Source organism: Mobula hypostoma, chromosome 17 (genome assembly GCF_963921235.1).
Source record: "Mobula hypostoma chromosome 17, sMobHyp1.1, whole genome shotgun sequence".
Lineage (NCBI taxonomy): Eukaryota > Metazoa > Chordata > Chondrichthyes > Myliobatiformes > Myliobatidae > Mobula > Mobula hypostoma.
This window is the reverse complement of record NC_086113.1, coordinates 2084742-2094647: the sequence shown is the minus strand read 5'-3', so window position 1 is coordinate 2094647 and position 9906 is coordinate 2084742. Positions and strand designations below refer to the sequence as shown.

General features: G+C 45.8%; 1 protein-coding gene across 1 annotated transcript in view; it reads left to right on the top strand.

Annotated features, from left to right (window-relative positions):
* Positions 1–2473: 2473 nt before the first annotated feature.
* Positions 2474–9906, top strand: part of grna.1 (granulin a, tandem duplicate 1) — a 43265-nt gene continuing 35832 nt past the window's right edge. The window contains exon 1 of the mRNA XM_063069433.1: positions 2474–2701. The gene's annotated coding sequence lies outside the window, so the exon portion shown is untranslated. The remainder of the gene's footprint in view (positions 2702–9906) is intronic.

The following is a 9906-nucleotide window of genomic DNA, read 5'->3' as shown; positions in this document are numbered from 1 at the left end:
ATCTGAAACCTCCGCTGCCTTGCGACTACACCCATTCATGGGAAAGGCTTTGGGAGTGAACCCTGAGGAAAAATTAGGATCTGATGTCCCTCAGGCAGTCCACAGTTGAGTTCAACACTGACTGGCAACTCCTGCGACCCCCTTGGTGCCAAGCAGTATCGGTCTCTGCCATTCCATTGGATTCATCAGCTGTGAGGAGAGAGGGAGACTACTATGTGGACAATAGCCTGCTGGTTGTATCGTGCTGCCCTGGGTTCTGCATCATGTAGACAGCTGTGACGCAACACCCATGGTTAATCCTGATCAACATAGGGTCTCATTATTACATTCTGTATTGAATGTGAATCAAACATCACGAGTCACCTCCAGAGTAATGTGGAGCTTACTGCTCTGACATGGGAAAGCTGGTGGTAACCTATGGCTTGCGAGCAGCTGTGACTACAGGCAGGATATTGTACAGTAGCATCTCCAGGCACACGTGCAGTCTGAGGTCTGCCAGGAGCTCAGTGGGTGGAAGCACAGTTTGCTTTGATTAACCAAAAGGTAATACAGGGCTCCCTTGGGCCAAGCGAACAAGCCCTCCCTCAATCACACAAACATTAATAGTTACCTTACACAATTTCTCCTGTGCCTGGAGTGCATTTTGTCTAACCAGCTTGGTAACTCTCACTTTGAAATTCTAAATCGGGCCCTGATACTTTCATTTTGCCATGATTAAATAAGCTTTATTTCAAAATTCAAAGTTCAAAGTAAATTTATTATCACAGTACATACGGTATATGTCATCAGCTTACACATGAGCTTGCATATATAAAAGATTCATTTTCTTGTGGGCATTCACAGTGGCCATCGAAACATCAAAATATACAATTATTGCATCAAATCAAGCAAGCGAACATTGTGTAGGGCAGCCCAGAAGAGTCACCAACCTTCTGTTGCCAATGTAGCATGCCTACATCTAACTAACTTTAGCCATTTTAGGACAGTGAGGGGAAGCACATGCGGTCACGTGGAGAACATACAAACTCCTTATAGACAGCAACGGGATTTGAACCTGGGTTGCCGTTGCTGTAAAACGTTCCACTAGCCACTACGCTACCATACCACCCTGAGTTCCTTTTTAATCAGAGCATTGTCCACCTTTGCCTCTACAGCCCTCATGCCCCACCACAATCACCATCACTTCCTTCATGTGAATTGCACAATGATCCACCCACAAGCAACAGTGATTACCCTTCAACCATCAGGCTCCTGAACCAGTGTGGGTAACCTCACTCTCTTCAACACTGAACCGAAACCACAACCTATGGACTCACTTTCAATGACTCTACATCTCATGTTTTCAGCATTATTTATTTACTTATTCTCATTTTAATTTGCACAGATCATCTTCTTTTGCTTATTGGCTGTTTGCCAGTCTTTGTGTGTTTATTTTCAGTGATTCTATTGTAATTCTTTATTCTATTGCTAATGCCCCCAAGAAAATGAATCTGAGAGTAGTGTATGGTGACATAGTTTGATAATAATTTGAACTTTGAAGGGCAGACAGAGCAATGAGACAATCACCTTTCTGTCTATCATTGATTTCTAACCTCTCTCCACATGGTCTTGTGGAGGCTGGTCTCCTGCTCTGTTAAAATGCTAACTACTCTTTCAGGATGGTGCCAGTGACCAATGTAACCAATGGCGGCATCCTGCAGACAGCCCGCAGAACGACTTCCACTTCTTCTTCTTTTAAATGTTTCTTCTCCTGAACTGAGATCGATTGCAGCCTGTAGTTTCCATTGTGATGATGTATTTTTGGGTGACTGGGAGATCTGGTGCTTTTGCTACCTCCTGGAGAACTTGGCAAGGTTGAGAGTGCTGTGTGCGGCCATTGTTTCCTAATGGCAGAACGCGACCCAGAGTTGGCTCCATTACCCCTCACTGATTAAACTACTGAACAAGATTGAAATGGAAGGTGAGCGTGTCTTCCTTGCTGTCTGCCTGCACTTGACTGGTTTACGTCTTGCTGCTTCCAGAGGAAGTTACAGGTTTGATCACCTCGACGCGGTTCCTGGCTATGGGACTCTGCCGTTCGTGTTCCATGTGTTTCTGGTTACACTTTTTTGCTACTTGTGCAATTTGATTGAGGTGCTTCAGCACAGAGCCGTCTCTGCGACAAAGGCCTGCAGTCACCGACACACTGCTAACCTGAACTGACTGGGTGACTGGCTTTTGGACTGTTTCGGAGACTGCACTTTGACGTTTAATATCCTGTGTGTTATTTGCTCACTTTTTGCTGTCTGTGTGATTAGTTTTTTTTTCAGTTTTGGGTGTTAGATATTTTCTTTAAATACTTTCCATGATGTTTCTTTGTTTCATGGCTGCTTGCAGGAGGACAGATGTCAGGGTTGAGTACTGTATAAAGTACATACTTTGATAATAAATGTACTTTGGAACATTGAACTTTATTCACCTTTCATTTCTGGCTCCACGAGAGATCATTTCGATCACAAAGACACTGGTCTTTTCTGAAGGCTTTCTCAAGATTACTCAAGCATTCCTTCCTCTTTGATGAGTGTCAGATGAGAACACTTTTGCCTAAATAATATTGCTTGTTTTTTTTAAATCAACACTGGCTCCACCTCCAGCTTCCAGATGCTTTAAAAGGGGGACCTGACAGTACAGCAGAGTCTTTGGAAAAGGATCAGCTATCACAGTGAGTAAAGTGTTCATTATGCTTCACTTCCATTAAAACTTCCTTTCACATTTAAGTGGGTAGCTCTTGTGAGTTAAGATGCATGTAGTGTTAATGTTGAACGCATTTTAATACGTTGTTTAGTATATTATCTTCTGCTACTGTGAGGTCCACATCAGCTAAATTATTTAATTGTATAAAAATGTTTTCTGACAATGAAATTAAAATGTGTAAAACAATGAAGTACAGATGAATAACATTTATGAAATATTCTGGTTTTGTTTAGAAAATCAGAATAAGATCATAAGACACAGGAGCAAAGCTGGCATTTAGCCCTTTGATTCAGAGGTCACGCCAGAATACTTCAGCTGAGATCTCTGCACTAAGGGAGGGCTGAGTCTTGGGAGATACACAGCTCTTCCAACAACACACATCAAAGTTGCTGGTGAACGCAGCAGGCCAGGCAGCATCTCTAGGAAGAGGTACAGTCGACGTTTCCGGCTGAGACCCTTCGTCAGGACTAACTGAAAGAAGAGCTAGTTAGAAATTTGAAAGTGGGAGGGGGAGGGGAGATCCAAAATGATAGGAGAAGACAGGAGGGGGAAGGATGGAGCTGAGAGCTGGAAAGCTGGAAAGTTGATTGGCAAAAGGGATACAGAGTTGGAGAAGGGAGAAAGAAAATGGGAGGGGAGCCCAGAGAATGGAGAGCAGGCATCTGTCGACTGTATATAGAGCCAAGGTGTCTAAGACCTTTACCCAGTACTGGATTTGTCAACATGGAGCGGGGAGCGAGTTTGTAAATCTGGCGGGAGCAAAGGATGTTGGAAATGGTGAGGGTGGAGTGCTGCGGGAGGGGTGTGAGACAGATGGCAGAGAAGGAGTGCCAGGGGTAGGGGAGGGTTGGTGTGGGTGCAGACACACCCTGCCCTGAGAAACCAGGCAAAATCATTTGATTCCAAACAAATGGTTGATTGATCATTACAGAATGTCTCCCTGGAGCTTTCCACTCCCTCCCCTCTCCCTTCCCCTGTTCCCAACCATGATTTCCCCCCTCCCTGTCCCCTTCCTGCTCTCAGTCCACAGTAGAGACCCAGACCCAGATCAGAATCAGGTTTATCATCACTCACATATGTCATGAAATTTGTCTTTTTGTTTTGCGGCAGCAGTACAGAGCAATACATAAAGTCACTGCAGTCCTGTGTGAAAGCCTATGGCACCCAAGCTATAAACACAGACTTTTGCACAATACTGTATGTCAGTGACAACAAACCTGATTCTGATGACATCACAGCTCTGCCTATTCCAAAAATAAAGCGGAACACTTACATTTATGGTTCAGTAAAACTGGAAAGGAAAAGTACTGAAAGAACTGATTTGGAGAGATGGATTTGTAAACTCGTAAACTGGTGGCGGTTTCTTGCTTGAGGTTTCAGATGAACCAGAGGTAGAGATTTTGCAGCAACTGCACTGTGGAACTGTGGGGTTGTGTTATGTAGGACTTCTTCATTCGTAGCTGGAACACTCATTGTGATCTGGAGGAGGAACTAGGAACTTGTGGAATAAAATAGGAAGTGAAATTGGATCGAGGATGTCATGGATCAGGAATCCGATGCAACCTTGGGAATAAAGCTAAGAGGGCACCGTGAATGTAAGACCGTAAGACATAGGAGCAGAATTAGGCCATTCAGCCCATCAAGTCTGCACTGTCATTCGATCCCTCTCAACCTCATTCTCCTGCCTTCTCCCCGTAACCCTGTAGGTGGATAAATTTGATTAAAGCTCAAAGTTCAAAGTAAACTTTTTATCAAAGTTCATATATGCTACCATACCAAACCCTGACATAAATTTCTTGCAGGCCTTTACAGGAAAGATAAAGATTACAATAGAATTTATGAAAGCTATATATAAACAAAGACCGAGAAATAAGCAATGTGTAAAAACAAGACAAATTGTGCAAATTAAAATAATACAGAGAACATCAGTTGCTGCCCATGCCACATGCTAATGAGGTCTGATCTAGGAAGATTATAGAGTTTAACACGTGGTTAAGGGGTTGGTGTAAGAGGGAGGGCTTGCTAATGTTGCATGGTGTGGATTATACTCGTGCTGCAGGGGGACGGGAACCGGCGTGCCGGAACGGTTAGGTGGAGAGGTTGTGGAGACAGATATTCTGAAGATCTGAGCCTAAGTCAGGAATCATAAGCTTGAGCATGGTTTGACTAATGTCCTGAGCTGCACATATTTCAACGCGGGAAGTATTGTAGGCAGGGTGGATGAGCTCAGGGCATGGACCAACACCTGGAATTATGATACATTGCAGCCAACAGTGAGGCTTGGTTGCAGGAGGGGCAAGACTGGCAGCTTGGTATTCTGGGGTTCTGTTGTTTTAGATGCGACAGAGTGGGAAGGGTAGCGTTACTAGTCAGGGAAAGTATCACATCAGTATTCAGTCAGGACTGCCTGGTTAACTCATCTAGTGAGGAGTTATGGGTGGAACTGAGAAATAAGAACGGTATGACCTAGGTGGAGGATCAACGAGATCTTGAGGTGCCTCTCCATAGGACACTCAAAGCTGCTGCACAGGTTGACAGTGTTGTTAAGAAGGTATATGGTGTGATGGCCTTCATTAACCGTGGGATTGAGTTCAAGAACCGTAAGGTGATGTTACAGCTATATGAGACCTTAATTAGACCCCACTTGGAGTACTGTGTTCAGTTCTGGCCACCTCACTACAGGAAGGATGTGGAAACTATAGAGAGAGTACGGAGGAGATTTACAAGGATATTGCCTGGATTGGGGAGCATGCCTCATGAGAACAGGTTGAGTGAACTTGGCCTTTTCTCCTTGGAGCAACGAAGGATGAGAGGTGATCTGGTAGAGGTGTATAAGATGATGAGAGGCATTGATCGTTTGGATAGCCAGAGGCTGTTTCCCAGGGCTAAAATGGCTAACACAGTTTTAAGGTGCTTGGAAGTAGGTACAAGGGGGATATTAGAAGGAGTTTTTTTTTTACACAGAGTGGTGGGTGTGTGGATTGCACTGCCAGCGACGGTGGTGGAGGCGGATACAATAGGGCTTTTAAGAGGCTCTTAGTTAGGTGCATGGAGCTCAGGAAAAATAGAGGCTATGCAGTAGGGAAATTCTAGGCAGCTTCTAGAGTAGGTTACATGGTCAGCACAACATTGTGGGCTGAACGGCCTGTAATGTGCTGTAGATTTCTATGATGCTATGATTCGATGTTCGTATGGCTATATTACAGACCACCCAATAATCCAAGGGATTTAGAGGAACAAATTTGTAGTGAGATCACAGACCAATGGCCGATGGAATTTTTAATGCAGCCAAGTGTTGCTCTTCGATAGGACCATCCAGGGTAGGTCTTACACAGTGAACGGTAGGGCACTGAGGAGTGTGGTAGAACAGGGGGATCTGGGGATACAGGACCATACTTTATTGAAAGTGGCGTCACAGGTAGATTGGATCGTAAAGAAAGCTTTTGACACTTCATAACTGAAAGTATTCAGTACAGGAGAGGAATGTTATGTGGAAGTTGTATAAGATGTCGATGAGACCTAATTTGGAGTATTGTGTGCAGTTTTGGTCACTTACCTACAGGAAAGGTGTTAATAAGTTTGAAAGAGTACAGAGAAAATTTACAAGGATGTCACTGAGTCTGGAGGATCTGAGTTGTAAAGAAAGATTGAAAAGGTTAGGACTTTATTCCTTGGAATGTAGAAGACTGAGGGGTGATTTGATAGAGGTATACAAAATTATGAGGGGTATGGATAGGGTAAATACAAACAGGCTTTTTCCACTGAGGTTGGTGAGACTACAACTAGAGGTCAGGGGGTAAGGGTGAAAAATGAAATGTATAAGGGCAATCTGAAGGGGTACTTCACTCAGGGGGTTGTGAATGTGGAACAAGCTGTCAGCAGAAGTGGTGGATGTGGATTTGATTTCAACATTGAAGAGAAATTTGAATAGGAACAGTGGGGTTGGTATGGAGAGCTATGGTCCTGCTGCAGGTCAATGGGACTAGGCAGAATAACAGTATGGAGCAGATGGGCAGAATGGCCTGTTTCTGTGCTGTAGTGCTCCGTGAATCTTTAACAGCACAGTACAGAGCAGCCTCTGTGTTGGGGAAAGGAAATGTCAGCCTTTTGTGTTGAAAGGCTGCATCAGAACCTAACTGTTGAGCATCTGTCTGTTTCCACGGATACTGTCCAGCACTGAGTTTCTCGAGCAGACTGTTCTGCTCCTGCACGCAGAAACTCGTGCTATAGAGCAAAGCTCTGTGGCTTGAAACATCTCCTACCTTGGTTTGTTTGAGAGTTTCTCAACAGAAAGTGCTGGGCATTGGCATTCTGTGGCTGAACGGTGGAAATCCCCTACATGTTGGATCTCGTGGGAAATTCATAAACACAAGAGATTCTGTAGGTGCTTGAAATTCAAAGCAACACAGAAAAAAATGCACAAAATACAAACTGGCAGGTGATAAGCGAGACCAGGTGAGACGGAAGGTGGGTGGGTGGTAGAGGGGGATGAAGTGAGAAATAGGGAAGTGATAGATGGAAAAGATAAAGGGCTGAAGAAGAAAGAATTTGTAAGCACAGGAGATTCTGCAGGTGCTGGAAATCCAGAGTAACACACACACAACACACCAAATATAAACCGGCAGGTGAGAGGTGAGACCAGGTGAGGCAGAAGGTGGGTGTGGGGTGGGAATGAAGTGAGAAGCTGAGCCCCGAGGACCTTACATTCCTTCTGCTTTAGCCCTTTACCTCTTTCACCTGTCACTTCATCCCCTCTTCCCCTCACCTGAAACATCGACTGTTTATTGCTCTCCATAGATGCTGCCTGGCCTGCTGAGTTCCTCCAGCATTTTGTGTGTTGACCTTGTGGGCAATTTCCCTTGGGTTTAGCCCCGAGGCCCTTCACCGCACCGATAATCAGAGGTCCTGGGCCTTGGGGAGCTAATGGGATTTCCTGTCTCCTACGTGAGAATTTGGAGTTTTGTAAATGAGATTTAAAAAGACCAAGTGGATGCATTCTAGAGAGAAAAGGCTATATGGATTAAGTACTAAGAACAACTGAATATAGAACATTACATCACAGTACAGGCCCTTTGGCCACAATGCTGAGCCAGCACTTTTAACCTGCTCTAAGATCAATCCAACATAATCCATCATTTTTCTACCATCCATTTTAGGTAAGAGGGTAAGAATAGGATGATCTGGTAGATGAATATGTGGCTGAGGAACTGGGGCAGGAGGCATGGGTTCAGATTTCTGGATCCTTGGGATCTCTTCTGGGAGATGTACAGCCTGAACAAAAGGAACGGGTTGCATCTGAACCCGAGGGGGATAAATATCCTTGTGGGTAGCAAACGTGAGGAAATCTGCAGATGCTGGAAATTCAAGCAACACACACAAAAAGTGCTGGTGAGCGCAGCAGGCCAGGCAGCATCTATAGGAAGAGTTACAGTTGATGTTTCGGGCCAGGACCCTTTGTCAGGAATAACTGAAAGAAGAGATAGTAAGAGATTTGAAAGTGGCGGAAGTTACGGAGAATTATATGTTGGACCCGGAGGCTGGTGGGGTGGTAGGTGAGGACAAGGGGAACCCTATCCCTAGTGGGGTGGCAGGAGGATGGGGTGAGAGCAGATGTTCTCCTTTGACTCCTCACACTTGCTCTAAACTAAGGGTGTAGCCATGGGCACCCATATGGGTCCCAGCTATGCCTGCCTTTTTGTTGGCTTTGTGGAACAATCCATGTTCCAAGCCTATACTGGTATTTGTCCCCCACTTTTCCTTCGCTACATCGACGACTGCATTGGCGCTGCTTCCTGCACGCATGCTGAGCTCGTTGACTTCATGAACTTTGCCTCCAACTTTCACCTTGCCCTCAAGTTTACCTGGTCCATTTCCGACACCTCCCTTCCCTTTCTAGATCTTTCTGTCTCTGTCTCTGGAGACAGCTTATCCACTGATATCTACTATAAGCCTACTGACTCTCACAGCTACCTGGACTATTCCTCTTCTCACCCTGTCTCTTGCAAAAATGCCATCCCCTTCTCGCAATTCCTCCGTCTCCGCCGCATCTGCTCTCAGGATGAGGCGTTTCATTCCAGGACGAGGGAGATGTCCTCCTTTTTTAAAGAAAGGGGCTTCCCTTCCTCCACTATCAACTCTGCTCTCAAACGCATCTCCCCCAGTTCACGCACATCTGCTCTCACTCCATCCTCCCGCCGCCCCACTAACAATAGGGTTCCCCTGGTCCTCACCTGCCACCCCACCAGCCTCCGGGTCCAACATATTATTCCCCGTAACTTCCGCCACCTCCAACGGGATCCCACCACTAAGCACATCTTTCCCTCCCCCCCCCCGCTTTCCGCAGGAATCGCTCCCTACACGACTCCCTTGTCCATTCGTCCCCCCCCATCCCTCCCCACTGATCTCCCTCCTGGCACTTATCCTTGTAAGCGGAACAAATGCTACACATGCCCTTACACTTCCTCCCTTACCACCATTCAGGGCCCCAGACAGTCCTTCCAGGTGAGGCAACACTTCACCTGTGAGTCGGTTGTGTATGGTGATCCCGATGCGGCCTTCTATATATTGGCGAGACCCGACACAGGCTGGGAGACCGCTTTGCTGAACACCTACGCTCTGTCCGCCAGAGAAAGCAGGATCTCCCAGTGGCCACACATTTTAATTCCACGTCCCATTGCCATTCTGATATGTCTATCCACGGCCACCTCTACTGTAAAGATGAAGCCACACTCAGGTTGGAGGAACAACACCTTATATTCTGGCTGGGTAGCCTCCAACCTGATGGCATGAACATTGACTTCTCTAACTTCTGTTAATGCCCCTCCTCCCCTTCTTACCCCATCCCTTATTTATTTATTTATTTATTTATTATCTTTTTTTTTTCTCTCTCTCTCTGTCCCTCTCACAATAACTCCTTGCCTGCTGTCCATCTTCCTCTAGGCTCCCCTCCCCCTTTTCTTTCTCCCTGGGTCTCCTGTCCCATGATCCACTCATATCCCTTTTGCCTATCACCTGTCCAGCTCTTGGCTCCATCCCTCCCCCTCCTGTCTTCTCCTATGATTTTGGATCTCCCCCTCCCCCTCCCACTTTCAAATCTCTTACTAGCTCTTCCTTCAGTTAGTCCTGACGAAGGGTCTTGGCCTGAAACGTCGACAGTATCTCTTCCAATAGATG